Source organism: Mesoplodon bidens, assembly GCF_964165515.1.
Source record: "Mesoplodon bidens genome assembly, chromosome: 13".
In the NCBI taxonomy this organism is placed as follows: domain Eukaryota; kingdom Metazoa; phylum Chordata; class Mammalia; order Artiodactyla; family Ziphiidae; genus Mesoplodon; species Mesoplodon bidens.
The window spans coordinates 89,719,883-89,739,329 of NC_138169.1; the positions used below are offsets into that span (position 1 = coordinate 89,719,883).

General features: G+C 44.2%; 1 long non-coding RNA gene across 3 annotated transcripts in view; it reads right to left on the bottom strand.

The window, feature by feature from the left end:
• The window catches only part of LOC308626796, a 58,054-nt gene extending 43,392 nt beyond the window's left edge, over positions 1–14,662 (bottom strand). For all 3 annotated transcript variants that reach the window (XR_014017301.1, XR_014017302.1, XR_014017303.1), the window contains exons 1-2: positions 14,502–14,662; positions 13,257–13,353 (exon numbers count right to left, since the gene is read on the bottom strand). This is a non-coding gene — a long non-coding RNA (uncharacterized lncRNA). The remainder of the gene's footprint in view (positions 1–13,256; positions 13,354–14,501) is intronic.
• Positions 14,663–19,447: the final 4,785 nt, after the last annotated feature.

The window sequence follows — 19,447 nt, forward strand, 5'->3', positions numbered from 1 at the left end:
CATTCATATTATTGGGCGATCAACATCGCCATTTATCTTTCTAATTCTTTTCTACGTTTTTTTTTTTTTTTTTTTTTCTTTTGCGGTATGCGGGCCTCTCACTGCTGTGGCCTCTACCGCTGCAGAGCACAGGCTCCGGATGCGCAGGCTCAGCGGCCATGGCTCACGGGCCCAGCCGCTCCACGGCATGTGGGATCTTCCCAGACCGGGGCACGAACCCGTGTCCCCTGCATTGGCAGGCTGACTCTCAACCACTGCGCCACCAGGGAAGCCCTTTTCTACGTTTTAAAACTGTAACTCTATATCCTTTAAACATAACTTTCCTTTTTGTTCCATAACCACCTGAAAAGCATCATTACCTTCCCAATTTCTATGGTTTTGACTACACTAAGTACCCCATATAATTGAAATAAGTAGTTGCATTGTTATGACTCGCTAAAAGTCACAAAAGTGGCATATTTGGTAGCTAAATTTCCTCAGGATTCATCCATGTTGTAGCATATTCCTAGATCTTTTCCCTCTTAACACTGAATAATATTGTATTATATGGGTATACCACACTTTGCTTATCCAGGAACTAGTGGATGAACATTTAGGTTGCTTTCATATTTTAGCTACTGTGATTATTACTGCTCTAAACACTGGAGTACAAATATTACTTTAAGACCTTGATTTCAATTCCTTTGGGTATACCTCATAGTACAATTCCTGGATCATGTAGTAATTCTATTTTTCAATACCTGAAAAATTGCCATACTCTTTTGCAAAGCAGCTGTATCATTCTACATTCCCACTGACAGAGCACAATGCTTCCAACTCCCTCACATCCTCACCAATACTTGTTTTCTGCTTGTGTATGTGTGTGTGTGCTTCTGTGTGTATGCATGCACACAAATATATAAACATGCATTTAATGATATGGAGCATCTATTCAAGTGCTTAGTCATTTGTACCTCTTTTTGAGGAACCATCTATTCAAGTCTTTTATCCATTTTTGAATCAGGGTGTTTGCTTCTTGTTGAGTTGTAGGAGTTCTCTGTATATTCTGAATAGAAATCTCTTGTCAGATAGATGGCTTTCAAATATTTTCTCCCATCTTGTGGGTTGCCATTTTATTCTGTTTACATTCCTTTGATACACATTTTTTAAAATTATGTACTGCAAATTGTTTATTTTTTTGTTAGCTGTACTTTTGTTGTTCCTTCGTTTCATATTGAGGAAATCACTGCCAAATACAATGTCATGAAGCTCTTGTCCTGTGTCTTCTTTTAAGACTTTTTATTTTATTAGGTCTTATATTTAGTTTTTTGATATATTTTCACTAATTTTTGCATATGATGTTAGGTAAGGGTCCATCTTCCTTCTTTTGCATGTTGACAACAAGACTTCTCAGCATCATTTGTTGAAAATACTATCCTTTCTACTTTGAAAAGACTTGGCAACTTGTCAAAACCCATTTGGCCATATATCAGGGTTTATTTCTGGGTGTTCTATTCTATTCTATTGGTCTTGAATAAGGGAGAAAATAGTATAACCTATCCAGGTTGATGAAGAACATAAAGAAAGACCAGGACTGAGAATTAGGAGGGCAATATAAAAAAGCAGAGAGTAAAAGACAGTGTGAGAGAAGATCTTATACTTGCAAGTTCATGGAAATATGATCATGCTAAATCACTAAACGCCTGACTTTGAACAATATTGTAAATGTGCTAGCAAGAAACGTAACACTTACCCATCTCTGGGAAATATAGTATGGGCATAAAGATAAACTACACACAAATATATTAAAAAGGGAAGGGTTTTCATGGTGTGAGAATATTGTGGGATTTGAAATACAATTTACTTCTGTTCTACCATTGTCTCTAAAATTTATCAAAGTGTATATACAAGCAATTCCAATTCTGGTAATGTGCTTGACAGGTTTAATATGAACTTCAGCAGACCAGTAAATGTACATTCATAGTAGGACTGTTCCCTAATCCAAAAAACAAAACACAAAAACTGGAAAGACTAGAGTTCACTTTGTCAACACACATACAGATGCAGCGATGGTTAACGGTCCAAAAAAAGAAGGTGAGCATGGGTGCAAGAGGTTAATCCCCAGTCTGGTGTGGGGTGCAGAGTTTGAGGGTAAAACCGGTAGAAAATGCTTTTGTTCTATCCTTGATTTTTGAGGTATGGAAATTCACAGGTCACTACCTTCATTTCAAAATGAATGAATGCACTATTCAATTTTTTTTAAAACAGGAGAAGTAAACATGAGTGATAATAAATTTTAAACTGTCGCTAGTCAAATAAGATACTAAGAAAAATTAAATCATATGATTTTTTTTTTTTTTTTTTTTTTTTTTTTTTTTTTTTTTTGCTGTACGCGGGCCTCTCACTGTTGTGGCCTCTCCCGTTGCAGAGCACAGGCTCTGGACGCGCAGGCTCAGTGCCCATGGCTCACGGGCCCAGCCGCTCCGCAGCATGTGGGATCTTCCCGGACCGGGGCACGAACCTGTGTCCCCTGCATCGGCAGGCGGACTCTCAATCACTGCGCCACCAGGGAAGCCCAAATCATATGATTTAAGAATGAAGTGGAGCTTCCCTGGTGGCGCAGTGGTTGAGAGTCCGCCTGCTGATGCAGGGGACACGGGTTCGTGCCCCGGTTCGGGAAGATCCCACATGCCGCGGAGAGGCTGGGCCCGTGAGCCATGGCCACTGAGCCTGTGTGTCCGGAGCCTGTGCTCCGCAAGGGGAGAGGCCACAACAGTGAGAGGCCCGCATAACGCAAAAAAAAAAAAAAAAAAAAAAAAAAAAAGACAAAAGAATGAAGTGGAGAGATTGTCTAAGATGGTAGCATTCAAAGACCCAGAGCTTGATGCCTCTCATGGGCACACCAAAGTCACAACTGTTTACAGAACAGCAATTGATGAAAAAGGCCGGGACCTACCATAAAAGATGTTTTAGAGCTAAAGATATAAGGAAGGCACCTCGGCAAGACAGGAAGGAAGGGCAAAATCTCAACAGAGTCAAGACCCATCCCCCCAGGTGGGTGGCCCACAGATGGGAGAATAATTACAATTTCTGAGGTGCACCCAGGTGGCAAGGGGTATGAACCCAACATCAGGCTCCCAAGCCCAGGGACCCTGTGCTGGAAAGAAGAGTTCCTAGAAAGTTGGGCTTTGAAGACCAGTGGTGCTTACTTTCCAGAGAGCCAGAGGGTTGTGGGAAATAGAGATTCCACACTTAAAAGATGCTCACAGGGCTTCCCTGGCGGTGCACTGGTTGAGAGTCCACCTGCCGATGCTGGGACACAGGTTATGCCCCGTTCCGAGAAGATCTCACATGCTGCGGAGCAGGTGGGCCCGTGAGCCATGGCCGCTGAGCCTGCACGTCCGGAGCCCGTGCTCCGCAACGGGAGAGGCCACAGCAGTGAGAGGCCCGCGTACTGCAAAAAAAAAAAAAAAAAAAAAAAAAAAAAGCTCACAAAATCCCACATGACCCGAGAATCAGAACAGAAGCAGTCATTTGAACGGATCGTAGGTCACACCTACCTCCTGGTCTTGGAGAGTCTCCCAGAGAGTCCAGAGGCAACTACAGCACAGCCTCAGGGACATAGACACTGGCAGCAGCCATATGGGGGAGCTCCTTCTACCTCGTGGCCACTGGTACCAGCAAGCATAATTTCAGAGTCCTCCCTCTATCTTTTTAGCCTCAGGGCCTAGCCCTACCCATTTCCACCAGACTATAGACACAAGTACTAGGATGCTGCAGGCCAAGCAACTAACTGAGCAGGGGCATAGCCCCATCCACCAGCAAACAGGCTGCCTTCAGACCCTCTCAATGCACAGCTGCCGCTGGACATGGGCCCAGCAACCAAAAGCCCCAGGACCAGCCTCCACACCTAAGTGGAGAGGCACCAGCCCCAGAGTCCTTGGCCCCTCTGACAAGAGAGCCTGCTCTGGCCTTGGAATCAGTCTCACCGTCGGCAGGTGATTACTGCACAGGGACTGGATGGAGCTTGGACCTACCCAACAGCAAATCTGCTCTAGCAGTGGGATCAGCCTCATACACCAACAGGCACACACCAGCTCCAGGAATACCACAGCCCAGCAGCTTGTGTGACCAGAACACTCACTTGCAGGCCAGAAGCAGCCATGGACTCACTTGGGTCTTGACCCAGCCCATCAGAATGACAGCACAAGATTAGGGATACCCAGACCCTGCAGAGAGCTGTGTCAGGAACAGTGATCCAACACCAACTCTGAGACTCCTGGGCCCTGCAGCCAGAACTCAGGACCTGTGTCTTCCTCCCAGTAGACAGCATCACCGCAGTGACTGGGCACTAGCCCTGATATCACCTGGACTGCAATTCTACCCATAAGTGAACCAGCACTAGATTTGGTGTCCCCCAGAGTTGTGCAGCCAGCTGCCTTATGATTTAGGCTCACCAAGCCACACAGACAGCTTCCATACAAGCCAGAGTCTGGCAAACAAGCACTCTGGGGGCAGCCAAGCCTACCAGACCACCCACAGCAGTCAGCCCACCACAGTAGAAGAGCCCAAGTAGCCCACATAGTGGGTACACCTAGAACATATACTTCTAGTGACCAGGGGACATTGGGCTGCTGGGACACATAGGACCTCTCCTACAAAAGGCCACTTCTAGAAGGTCAGGAAATGTAACGAACCTACTACATACATAGCAATATAAACAGCAAGTTAAGAAAAATGAGGTGACACAGAAACACGATCCAAATGAGGGAACAAGATAAGAACTCAGAAGAAGATCTAAGTGAAGTGGAGATAGCCAATCTCCTCAAAAAATAGTTCAAGGTAATGACTATAAAGATGATCAAAGAACTCAGGAGAAGAATGGACGACCAGAGCAAGAAGGTAGAATTTTTTAAAAAAGAGTTAGAGCATTAAAGAACAACAAAACAGAGATGAGGAATACAATAACTGAAATGAAAAATACACTAAAAGGAAACTACTGTAGACTAAATGACACAGAGGAATGAATCAGAAAACTGAAGGACAGAGTACTGGCAATCACTGAAGATGAACTGTAAAACAATAGATTAAAATGAAATGAGGAAAGTTGAACAGACTTTTGAAACAACATCAAGTGTACTAATATTTGCATTATACTGATCCCAGAAGCAAAAAGGAAACAGAAAGCAGTGTAGAACATACCTGAAGACATAAGAGCTGAAAACTTCCATAACCTGGGAAAGAAAACAGACATCCAAGTCCAGTAAACACAGTAAGGCCAAAACAGGATCAACCCAAAGAGGACCACACCAAGACTCATTGTAATTAAAATGGCAAAAAAAATAAAGATAAAAAGACACTATTAAAAGGGGCAAAGGAAAAGCAACAAGTTACAAACATGGGAACTTGCATTAAGTTCTCAGCTGACTTTTCAGGATAACCTCTGCATGCCAGAAGGGAGTGGCATGGTATATTTAAAGTCATGAAAGGGAAAAGCCTATAACCAAAAATACTCTACCCAGCAAGGCTCTCCTTCAGATTTGATGGTGAGATCTAAAGTTTTACAAAGAAGCAAAACTAAAAGAGCACAGCATCGCCAAACCAGCTTTATGAGAAATCTTAAAGGGGCTTTTCTCAGTGAAAAAGAAAAGGCCACGACTGAAACATAAAAATTAGAAAAGGAAACTTACTAACGGAAAAACCTCATTGGATAAGGCAAATATTCAACAAAGGCAGTAAATCAACCATGTACACAGCTAATAGGAAGGATGAAAGAAAACAGTAATAAAATCATCTATATTCACAATAAGAAGTTAAGGGACACACAAAACAAGTAGATGTAAAATATAAGGTCAAATTCAGTAACTGTGGGGGAGCAGAGTAACAATGCAGGGTTGTTAGTGTCCACGTGAAATTAAGAGCTCAGCAACTGAAATAATCACACACACACACACACACACACACACAACTGAAAGAAATCCAAACATCATATTAAAGATAGTCCTCACATCACAGACGAATAAAAGGGGAAGAAAGGAACAGTGAAGAAATTAGAGGGATTCTAAAAATACCCAAGAGAAATGAAAATGAACACACAGTGATCCAAAATCTATGGAACACAGCCAACGCAGTTCACAGGGGAAGTTATAGTGATACAAGCTTATTCTTAGGAAACAAGAAAAATATCAAATAAACAACCTAACATTACACCTGAAGGAATTAGAAAAAGAAGAAAAAAACAAAACTCAAAGCTGTCAGAAAGAAAAAAATTAAGAAAACAATACCATATGCAATCACACTAAAAATAATAAGATACCTAAGAACAAACACACCTAAGCAGGTAAAAGACATGTACTCAGAAATGTATCAGCCATTGGTGAAAGAAGTTGAAGGCAACAGAAAAAGACGGGAAAATATAGCAGGTGCATGGACTGGAAAAATTAATACTGTTAAAATAACCATACTGCCAAAGACAATCTACAGATTTAATGCAATCCCTATCAGAATACCAAAGCATTTTCACAGAACTTGAAAAAGTAATTTAAAATTTGTATAGAAACACAAAGACCCCAAATAGCCAAACAATCTTGAGAAAGTACAGAGTTGGAGGCATCACGCACCTTGACTTCAGATTATACTGCAAAGCGACAGTAATCAAAGAGAATCGAACTGGAGCAAAAACAGACACAAAGATCACTGGAATAGAATAGAGATCCCAGAAATAAGCCCACACACGTATATTTAATTGATTTATGACAAAGCAGGCAATATGGAGAAAGAACTGTCTCTTCAATAAGTGGTACTAGGAAAACTGGTCAGCTACATGGAAAAGAATAAAATTAGAGTATTTTAGCACACCGTATATAAAATTAACGCAAAACTGAATAAAGACCTAAATGTGGGACCATAAAACCCCGAGAGGAAAATACAGAACATTCTTCAACATAAATGATAGCAACGGATTTGGGTTCAGTCTACTAAGGCAAATGAAACAAAAGCAAAAATAAACAAATGGGACTTCACTATACTTAAAAGATTTTGCACAGCAAAGGAAACCAAAGACAAAATGAAAAGACAACCTGCTGAAGGAGAGACAATATTGGCACATGATAAGAGGTTAACACCAAAAAGATGACCAACCAAGGGTTCATATCTAAACTACAGAAACAGCATATACAACTCAATATCAGAACAACACCCAAAATATTTTTTTAAAAAATGAGAAGACCTAAATAGACATTTTTCCAAGGAAAAAATACAGATGGACAGCCAGAATGCACAAAGATGCTAAACATAGCTAATCGGCAATAAAATGCAAATCAAAACTATGAGATATATCACCTCAGTCTTGTCAGAATGGCTGTCATCAAAAAGGTCACAAATAACAAAGGTTAGTGAGGATGTGGAGAAAGGGAAACTCTTGTAAACTCTTGATGTGAATGTGAAGTAGTGCAGCTACTGTGGAAAGAAGAATGGAGGTTCCACAAAAAACTAAAAATAGAACTACCATAATATCCATCAATTTCCCTCTTGGGTATATCAGAAGAAAACAAAAATACTATTTAAAAAAAAATAACTGCACACCAATGTTCATAACAGTGTTATTTGCCATAGCCAAGATATAGAGTCAAACTAAGTGTTCATCAATAGGTTAGGGGATAAAAAATGATATTTATGATGACTTCAGCAAAAAATGAAATTTTGCCATTTGCAAGAACATGGATGGACTTGGAGGGTATTATGCTTAGTAAAATAAGCCGCAGAGAAAACAAGCCTGGTAGGTTATCACTTACACGTGGCATCTAAAACATTGAATACAACAACAACAACAATGAAACAGACTCACAGATTAAAGAACAGACTAGTGGTTACCAGCAGGGAGAGACAGGGTGGAGCAGCAAAATAGTGGTAGGAGATTCTGAGGAATAATCCACTATGTATAAAATCAGTAATCTACAGTGACGTTCTGTATAGCCTGGGGAATAGAGCCACTCTTTTATAATAAGTATAAATGGAGAAGAACCTAAACATTTATGAATCACTATGTTGTACCTCTGAAATGAATATAATAATGTAAATTAACTATAGATCAATAAAATATAAAGTAAGAAACAATGAAGGAGAGACAGATTATTAGATAGAAATCAATTAAATAAACACAAGTTTTGGAAATCAAGGAATTAAAAAACAACATGTAAGACAACATTGGCCTTTAAAGTGTACGATCTATTCATTTAAAAGAAATCATTTAAGTGGTGAAAAATGGTACCCATTCTCACAATTTTGTATATCTAGGATAAATTATTATCTACAAAAATATGTTACAAATGTTCACTCAAAAAGAAAGAGAAAATTTGGATTAACCCATTTTAGTATACAAATTTACTATCAAAGTCTCTATGTAACATTGATGTGAATAAGTTCTGTTAGCCACTTCTAGTTTCATTGTGATGTAAAATCTTTTAAAGCATAAAAATCAGCCTTTCTACATCATTCCATTAGACATACATAGAAGTTAAAAGAAATGAGAAGACAGAAACATCAACCAGGAAGGCGAATTTACTGAGAAACAGTCATTCGTTCTCCCTCCTCCTTTGCTTTTCCTCCTTTTCCAGGTCTCTTTCGGTTCCAATCAAGAGAAGTCTTGAGAATTCTGAGAATATTTCTTTGAGGGCTTCAAACCACCATACCTACGTCCTCTGCCACAACTACACACACGGGAACAAAAATAAACCTCTGCTATCTACTCGTGTAGGAGAGATTCATGCAAAATAAACTCCTACATGGAGACCAACAGGTGGGTTTTCTACCTGTTCTTTATAATGTCCTTCCATTATAGTAAATCCCACACATTATGAGGCAGAAGGGGTTATGTGAGCTCTTCCTTGAAGTCAAAAACCTTGCATTCATTTCAAGTACCTGGTGATCATAGGGTACAGAGAGGGAAGGTGCCATCACCCTTTGGGGGGAGCGGTGAATGGGCTTCCGCAACCATGCACCTCCTGATGAACAGATTCTGAAGAAACAAAGGGCGGTCACACCGCAGCCAGCCTGTCAGACTGTCGGGCCACTGGGCAACCCCACCAGTCTGGAACTGCCCCATAAGTTGCTCAAAGCAAAACTCTGCCCCCCCCCGTGAAGCCAGGCAATTTGGGCCAGAGAGTCAGAGGAGACTGGTAATCAACTCCTCCTCTCTGCTCACCTCCTTGGGGTTACAGCAACCCCATCTCCAAACCCAACTCTGATCCTGGAGTGCCAAGGTGGGAGCGCAGGTGGACTCTGCCGGTGCTTCAGCGCCTTCTGGGAAGCCCCCTAGTTTGAATATGATTTGAGTTTGATCCTGAGAAACCATCAGAACTTCCCACCAGAGATAAATGAGGAGATTCTGGCCTTTATTAGTGCGCACGGTGAACCCGGTCGTCCTGGCTGTACTTGCCAACCCTCCTATTTTATGCACCTATGTTTATCCACCTTCCTCCCTGTGAGTACCTTTCACTAACCCTGAGCTCAGACTCCTGACCTATTACAGTGACATTTTCAGTCTTTCTTTAAAAATGTACAGGTAGGGCTTCTCTGGCGGCGCAGTGGTTGAGAGTCCGCCTGCAATGCGGGGGACACAGGTTCATGCCCCAGTATGGGAGGATCGATCCCACATGCCGCGGAGCGGCTAGGCCCATGAGCCATGGCCGCTGAGCCTGTGCATCCGGAGCCTGTGCTCCACGACGGGAGAAACCACAACAGTGAGCGGCCCAAGTACCGCAAAAAAAAAAAAAAAAAAAAAAAAAGGACAGGTAATAAAATGAATTTAACCTAGAAGCAGCAGCTCAGTAAGGGAAATAAAATCATCAGAAGTTATCTAATCACAGCCATAGCCATCCAGGGCCCTGTCTTATCTGCTGGGGCATAAGAATGGGACCTTCCTAAACTTGAAGGGCATCCAATCAGATACGTTGATTACGCTCACCTCTGGCTCTTCCAGGGACTGCTAGGCAGTCTACCCAGTGTATACTGACTGCAAAACACGGTCATGGTTTTGAAACACCTATGCTCCAGGAAAGATTTTTGCGGTGCATGGGGAAGGTTTCTTTTTGACATCAAGCAAAAAATAAGTCACCAAGCCCTTTGAGCACAGGGCTTCTTAAGAGGGAAGTAGAAGGAAGGAATGGGCAGAAAACATGATCTCCTCGGAAGTGCAGAGTGTTTTTCCAAAAGAGTAGGATTTAGTCTCAGTTTAAGGAGAACACCTTTAAATAGCTGGGACAGCTCCAAACTGCAGTTTAGGGAACGAGTGCTCCAAAAGAACAGTGCTTTACAAGTCCTGGCCGGGCAGCAAGAGGATGAAGAGTTGGTTTTGCATAGTTTTGAACGCAGGAGTAAAGAAACCGAGGCATCTCTGACTAAAAGGGCCTGAGATCCTATGGCATCAGTGGGTCAGTCAGTTGCAGGGGGCAGGGGGTGTGGGGGGCGATATTTCTCTCTCAACGTCTCCCAGGACAGCCACCCCTCCCAACCCCACCCCCCTACTCCCTTCACCCTTCCTCCCTCCACTGTTGGGTCCCCAGGGACAGCACTTCTTAAGCTGGAGCGCTCAAGCACCATCTCTGCAGTCTGGATTCTTCCTGGAGCCTGGCAAGTTCTGGGACAGGAAGCCAGGTCTGCAAGGCTGCTGGGGTGCAGTCAGACCTGGAGGTCTGGAGGGGAAATGGAGCCCTGAAGCCCACCCACGTCCTTGAAGCTGAGGGAGGAACACATCCTTCTAACAGTACTTCTCAGGGGTCAGCATGCTCCCCACCCGACGGTGATCCATACTCACTTGAGGCAACAAGGACTGCCTCTAACTGGCCCCCTCGATTGCGCCTTAAGGGTCCTCGCACATGTGTCATAGCGCAGGCCCTGGATCTCTTTAGTCAGCCTAGGCCAGCGCTGCCGGGGTCCCTCCAGTCCCATCCCCCAGCCCCTCCCTCTGGGACTGTATCTAATAGAAGAAAGAGCACAGAGGAATTGGCTAAATCAAGGGACCTGGGAGCCTGGGTATGAGTTTGAAGACCGAGAACCTAAGGCACAATTACATATTATTGGAGACTCTTGTGGGGTGTGTGGGGTGAGGTTAGGAGGCTGAGAGGCTGAGTCGACCTGGTGAGTCCAGCCCCAGGACACCACACAGCCCCGTCCCCCCTTCCCTGCCATCAGACAAGGGGTGCCGCAACTCCAGCCGGGACTCTGCACTTCCCCCTCCCTGATTCTCCTCCAGAAGAGCAGGTGGCCCCGCTCTGAGGGCAGCGGCAAGACAACGGACCAAGTCCCCCCGCACTAAGGCACTCCTGGAAGCTCTTCCTGCACAGCAGTGCTGGCTTGGAGCAAACCCGAGCACCGCCAAAGTTGGTCTCGTCCTGCAGCGGAGGGACGCAGGGTTTAAGCCAGCTGCCCTGGCTTTAAAGCAACCAGCCCCCCCTTTAAGTCAGGTGACCCGACTTTAAATCACTGTGTGCCCCTCAAGCCTGCAACTTCAAAAGTTGGGAACTTCACTTTGATCCCAGCACCTCACATAGCTGAAGGCACACTAGTCACCCCCAAGCCTGGCTTAGAGGCAGGATATAAGGTAAGGGGATGGGCGTGCACTCATGGTGATGAGGGTGTACTTCATGTACCAGAAGGGTCTAGGCACTCTGGGGTACAGCTAGCAGTGCACGACACAGCAGCTCCCTGGCAAAGCTGGTGAGGCCCAGGGAGAGCAGACACACCCATGCGTGCAGAGGTTCCAGGACGGGAGCTGGGGAACAGCCAGCCGGGAGGGTGTGAAAGTGGAGGATCTGAGCCTTTTGTGAAAGGCAGACACAGAGGATGGATGAGAAACAAAGACCAGATGAAATATGGATTTGAAAAACACACCCTACTCTTGAAATTGGGGTGGGGGGGCACCCCAGACTTGAGACTTCTTACTCCCCAGTACCTAGTGCTTTGGCCTTTGCCCAATTACTTATAAAATTTACTGATAATATCTAACCCATAGAATACTGCATTTGTAGTGGTATTGCATGTTAATGTTTCTGTAGTGGAAAAATCTTTTCTATAAGAAACATGTACACTATCTGAAATCAATTAAAACCCCTCTTTATAAAGTACTATATTGGACTTCCCTGGTGGCACAGTGGTTAAGAATATGCCTGCCAACGCAGGGGACATGGGTTCAAGCCCTGGTCAGGGAAGATCTCACATGCTGCGGAGCAGCTATGCCCATGCGCCACAACTAGTGAACCTGCAGGCCACAACTACTGAAGCCCGTGGGCCTAGAGCCGGTGTTCCACAACAAGCGCAGCAAGAGAAGCCACTGCAATGAGAAGCCCGCGCACCACAACAAAGAGTAGTCCCCGCTCGCCGCAACTGGAGAAAGCCCGCGCACAGCAATGAAGACCCAACACAGCCAAAAATTAATTAATTAATTAATTAATTTTAAAAAGTACTATATCCTTCTGTACAACTTCTCTGGGAAGCACAGAGATGGCGTGGGAGAGTGAGAAAGACCAATATTTAGTGCACATCTCTCATGCAGGTGCTCTGCTGGCTCAGATACATTTATCCCCACTTTACAAAGGAGGAAATAAGCTCAGAGAGGTTTAGTAATTTTCCCAAAGCCAAACAGCTATTGAGTGGCAGAACCAAGATCTGAACCAAGTCTGTTACCTCCAAAGCCTAAGTCCTCATCACAACAAAACTCAATTAATATTTACATTTATCGAATTACATTGCAGCCTGGGGAGTTCTTGGCACAATCCTGAATAAGAGTGAGAAAGAAAAAAATAGCATTGTTCCTACAGTCAAACAAAATTTTTGGAGCAGCGGCTAGATGCCTGGTCCTTTTTGGGGTTCAGCAGTGATCACGACAGGAAAAGTCGTGCTTTCATGAACCACGTAGTGGGGAGGAGAGACGGGTGCAACTTGGGTGAGGGATTTCACCTTGCTGGGCCTCTGTTTTCTCATCTGGAAAATGGGATGGGTGTTCCTCATTTTCTGGGATTGTCCGGCTGGACATTCTCTGATTCCATAAGAAGCATTTGTTTTCCTGTTTCTTTAAAATTCATTCAAGCCATGAGCCGTGATGCATGTTGTTAGCTGCTCCCCAAATCACTCTTCCCCACCCTTTTCCTGTGATCAGGTCTTTTCCAAAACATGACTCACAATCAGTCAAGTCACAGAATCTAAGGGGCACCCAGCAGAAAAATTCCAACCCTTGTTTCTCAGGAGCTCTGCGGCCTACCTGCCAGGTAAACTTAACTCACCTGGGACAAGGTGGCCATCCCTGGTTTCACATCAACATGATCTCAGGCACAAACCTCCTTTTTTTCCATTTGGTCTTTAAGTTACTTGTTGAAACAACTGTACAAATATGACAAAGGTATAAAATCAGGCATCTTCTGCCCCCAGCGCCTACTAATACATGATGTTCTGCCACTTTAAGGATAAAGATAGAACATTTCAACATTCTGCTGTCCTCATCATTTGTCATTTTTGTTGATATTTCTATTGAAGACATCTTTCAATATTTTAACAATGGAACATTTATTTAGGTTGCTCCAGACCCAGCCTTTAGTGGTAAGGGGTTTGTTGTTATATTTCTATTATGTTTCCTTTAAAAACCATTATCCTATTTAAATGGATTAAGTCAGTTCTATAGGCATTTATCTTATGATATTCAAGAAGTTAATACATAGAGGGCAGTGGTACAATTGATCACACTTGAGAACCTCTAGTAGCACAGTTAAGTGTACATATTATCTACATGTAAACCGAAGTACATGCCGAGTGAGATTCTCCTACCCTTTTCACTTTGTGCCCCTCAAGCCTGTGAGAAATGGAATATTTCTTGCCATCTCAGTAAGCAAAGGATATCACAGTCATCAGCCCTTGCAGCCCTCCAGTGTGAGCCGCGAGCCCTGAGGATCTCAGGATACGCAAATACAGAATGCAGGCCCCAGAGCGCTGAGGTGCATATGAAAGGAAGGAATTCAGAGAGCCCAGACTCTGGCATCTCCGCAAACAAAGAAAAGCGCTGCATTCCTCACGTGGGGAGAGCCGGTTTTCCTTAGTTAACAGTCACCTGCTGATGGTCCCCATTACCTGCGCCAGTGCCCTGCCCTATCCCCTCCCCCCGGTACTTTAGCTCAGGGAGGAAGGAGGGCAGAGGGACTCCGCTGAATAAGGGGCCTGCGAGCCTCGGGAGGAGTTTTTAGCCGCTTTCCCCGCAGTCGGGGGGAGACGCGCTGACGCTGCAGCCGGGCCCTGCGCCTCCCTTGCCCCGTTTCCCCTCAGGACACTCAGGCCGACCCCCTCCCCACGCCCCCCAGGCCCCGCGAGCCAGGCCGAGGGCAGGGGCGAGAGGAGGGACCGAAGTTCCCGGGACCGGACGCTGGGGGCCGCCCTTTCTGCACAGCAGCGGCGGGTGGCAGCGAACCCCTGCCCCTCAGAAGCTGGTCTTGCCCTGCCGCCAGGGCACCGTACCAGGCGGAGGGTCGGCGCCCACTTACCCGGCCCGCCGTCCGCACGACTGTCGCGGCTTCGGCCTCCGGGGCCCCTCCAGAGCCGGCAGCGTCAGTGAGGCCGCCCTCGCCGCGGGCTCCGGGGCAGTTCCGTGAAGGCGGAGGGAAGAGACCCCGAGCCGGGAGCTCCAGCTCTGCGGAAACGCGGGCTCCGCTCTGCGCGCAGGGGGTGGGACCGCTCTGCCCCGAGGCCTTCTGGGAGGGACGGAGGCGCCGGGGGAGGGAGCCGCCAGGAGCGCAGGGCCCCGTCGGGGGTCCTGGAGGGGCGGCCCGGCCTGAGGGCCCCGCCCACTGTGACCGCAGCCCAGGCATTTTTCCTGGAGTCCTACACTACAAAGTTAGAAAGATACACGGTCTATGGTAAATATTCACAAATGATTGTTGCTGCTGTGCTTTCTATCCTATTAAAGGTGTAAAATCCATAAAACACTTTAAGTTCAAAATTAAATATGAATTTTTACCTTTCTAATTATGTCTCTGCTATTCACAATTGTCGTTAATGAATCAGAGACTGTGGCATCACTAGTTAAAAGTGAGCTTGTTAAAAAAATAGAACTCAGGCCCACCGGACCTACTGAATCACAATCTGAACTTTTACAATCTCCCCAGTGTCCTTGTGTACCCATGAATAGTTGAAAGGTACATTTCTACCTCGACACGTCTTTTCTGTCTGAGAAATACACACATTTTATCCAATTTGATATAAATAAAACACTCAAAAATGCATATGCCTGTGTTGAAACCATCATTTTATCATTTCTTTTCCAGATAAGTATAGTCTCTATACTGGTTTTGTGGATCACATGCCACACTCTTTTCTTGTAGTTAGAAATAAGATAGAGAAACTTACTTTGTAAAATATATATATATATATATATATATATATTAGTGGGTAATTGAAGACACTCTTCTAAATTAAAACCAGTTCTCTTAACTTGCTCTTTTCTTCTTGGGTCACATTATGAACTCTTCCCGTGGCCACACGGTATGTGTACTTTTAAGTTCAGGGACCGCTGACATTCCAGGATATGGCCATAGTTTTCTCTCAAGAGGACAGGCAATGCCTGGACCAAGATCAGTGGGAACTATCCAGGTATGTGATGTTAGACAAGTATAGGAACCTGCTCTCCTCGGGTGAGGATACCTTCCTTCCAGAATTCCTTATCCAACCACAGGGTTTAGAGTCCTTCATTTGTAGAATGTCTCCTGGAATCTTCTGCTTCCTACAATAGGGTTTCAGATTGCAACGTTTCAGGAAAGATTGGGAGTTTGTGGGTATAATTTATCTTATTCTTTTAACATTGCAGCCTCCCTCAGCCACATAGCACAGGGAGAGCAGCTCGGTGCTTTGTGACCACCTAGAGGAGTGGGATAGGGAGGGTGGGAGGGAGGGAGATGCAAGAGGGAAGAAATATGGGAACATATGCTTATGTATAACTGACTCACCTTGTTATAAAGCAGAAAATAACACATCATTGTAAAGGAATTATACTCCAATAAAGATGTTAAAAAATAATAAAAATAATAAAATAAAATTGCAGCCTCCCTTTTAATATACTTTGTAACTGCTTGGGCTGTGTCTATATGAACTGTGTACTATATGCTTCTGTTACAGTCCTTACAATATTTTATTGTCTTATTTTCTGTAACAATTCTCCATGGATTCTTTGGGCTTAAGGTATACTAAAAGGGAGACTGCGATTCTGGGACTTCCCTGGTGATGAAGTGGTTAAGAATTCGCCTGCCAATGCAGGGGACACGGGTTCGATCCCTGATCTGGGAAGATCCCACTTGCCACAGAGCAACTAAGCCAGTGGGCTACAACTACTGAGCCTGTGTGCCACAACTACTGAAGCTGGTGCGCCTTGGGCCCGTGTGCCATTTATTTTTTGGAGAAGCAACCACCTCTGAGTGATCAAAATTTAGACCAACTAGTCAAAATGCTTTATCACCTGTTCTAAAACACTGATCAACAGAACAAGTTTTACTAGGGATAACAGTGTAATTGTATTCTGGAGTTCATAGCGGCAATAAGGTTTATGACCTTGATGCTGGATCACGACATTTCAATGGTATAACTGCTTTTAATTGTTCAACGATTAAAGTCTCACGTGATCTGAGTTCAGACTGGAGTCATCCTGATTGCTTTCTGTCTATTGCAGATTTCTGCCAGTAGGAAAGGACAAGAGCATTACGGCTTACTTTACAAAATGTCTGGAAACTAAATGATGATATAATCTACATTCAATTAATTTATACATACCCTGCTGTAGAACCGGGTTTGTTAAGGTGGCAGAGCCCGGTAATTATGTAAAACTGAAACCTTTATCTGCACTGGTTCAAGTCCTCTTCCTAAGAATATGTTTATAATCAACATTCTTTCACAAATGACCCAATTTAATTCACCATAGCATTCCTCATATTAATTAAATGGAAAATCCTAGGCTATATACAAATCCAGAAAGGGCCAACAATCCTCAGCCCCCATGGATGATTACAAACCATTGCTGAGGCATACAAATTACTTATTAAAGAACCACTATGTCCATCAACATTATCAATTTATATATTATTGCCCCAATGCTAACCTTGACCCTGGCTCTCAAAACATGAATTCCTCTTCCCGTATCTTACCCACTAATTAATATAAATGTCGGCATATTATTTATATTAGCCATATCACACCTAGCCATTTATTCCATTCTCAGATCTGGATGAGCTTAACATTCAAAATACTCACTCACTGGAGCCCTAGGGACAGTAGCACACACAATCTCATATGAAGTAATGTAGCCGTTATTCTATTCTCAGTCGTACTGATAAATGGATCATTTACACTTTCAACAGTAATTATTACACGAGAACGCCTATGGCTAGTTTTCTCCTGACCCCTACCCAGAATTTGATTATCTCCGCGGTAGCAGAAATCCAATGAAGCCCCACTTGATTTAACAGAAGTAGAATCAAAACCTGTATATGTCTTCAATGTAGAAAATGTAGCAGGCCCATTCACCCCGTCCTTCCAAGAGAATATGTTAATTTCCTTATAATAAACGTTTCCACAACAATCTATTTTTAGGAGCATTCAACAATCCTTAGGTGCCAGAATTATAGATTCTTTCATCTTGTGAATATAGTTTTTTTTTAAAAATAATTTTTTATAGTTTTACTGCCTTTAAACAAAATGTACTCCATTGCTGTGGAATATTCCTTCATAGGAGAGTGCATGGTTCATTTCTGCATCTGCTTGTGATGGTCTTCAGGTTCTTTCAGGTTTGGCTCCTGTGGCTGCAGAGTCCATGTCCGTGTGTCCTGGTGCAGGGCTGGGGGGGTTGTGTTCAGCTGGGAGGAACACTGTGGGTCTGTGTGCACGGACTTCGCTCTCTGAGGCCCGATTGTTTCAGAAGTGGTTGCACCCCCCACTGCGCACCAGGCTTTCCATTGCTCCACATCCTGCTGATATTTGATACTGTGTCTTCATGTCTGCCATTCTGGTAGGTGTGTGCACAGTAGTTTTCTTACGGTTTTAATCCCTCGGTTGTTAGTGAAGTTGTGCATCTTGTGTTATTCACGGACTACTTCCTGTTGTTTTTTTTTTAAGTTTTAAAAATTGTGGTCCAATACACAAAACATAAACTCTACTATCTTAACCGTTTTTAAGTGCACATTTCAGGGTCCAGAAGTAATTCGCACTGTTGTGCAAACCTGACCGCCATCGTCCTCCAGAATTTTTTCATCCTGCAAAATTGAAACAGTCCCCATTAAACACTCAGTCGCCATTGTCCCTCCCTCAGCCCCTGGCACTCACCATCCTACTTTCTGTCTCTATGTTTCCGACTGCTCTAGGGGCCTTGTATGAATGGATCAAGCACTGTTTGTTTGTTTGTGTCTAGCTTACATCACTGAGCATTAATGCCCTCAAGGTTCATCCCTGCTGCAGCCTGTGTCAGAATTGCCTTCCCTTTTAGGCTGAATGACATTCCCTTGTATTGATGGACCATGTTTTTCTTCTCCATTCATCCATTAGTGGACACATGTACTATCTACATTCATTTCTCCTGTCATAATATTTGTGGAATAACGTCAGAAAGTCCTATGAATCAAAAGTCATTTGCCATTACCTTTTTCCTTAAACTTTTTATTGTGAAAAACATCAAAGCTAAGAAAAGGGAAAAATACATGTCAGCTTCACTTGTGTTCAGGACTTAATGCTTTACGGACTCACTTTATAGATTCACTTTATTCCCTGTGTGTGTGCTATGTACATACGTGTGCATGTGCCTGTTTGCATACCTATGCTGTGCATGTGCATAGGTATGTGCACTTGCACACGTTCGTTAGTGTGCACTTGCTCACGTTAGTGTGTGCATGGACATATGCGTGCATGTGTGTTCATATGCTAGTGTGTGAATATATTTGTGCTGTGCACCTACATATGTTTGTGTGTGTGCTATGCCCGCCTGTGTGCACAACTGTGTGTTTGCTGGAACCACTTGCAGATATATCCACACGCAGCTGCTCTAACAATCCTGCGTAGCCACGTAAAGGTCACAGATCTCAGGGATTTAAATGGATGGAGCAGGATGTCCTGACACAGAGTCTGTCTTCCAATGACTGTCACGGTCTCAGTAACATCCTTCACACCTTCCTTAAGCCCCATTCAGGGTCCAGTTTAGACCCCCATTACCTTCAGTCACCTGCCCCAGGTCCCCTAAAGCTACAATGTCACAGTTGGAGAGGCCGGCCAAGGCTGGGGATGCCCCTCCTGTTGGCCTGGCCTCCAGGCCCTGCACTTGGCTCCTGTGTTCCCATCTCTCAGCCAGGCCCCGACTTGGATGGGGCCGCCACCTCTTTCCTCACAGTGTCCCATCGCCCAGTCAAGGGGGTTCATTCTCCCAAAGTCAGCATCAGGAGTGGGGGCGTGACAGTCCCCA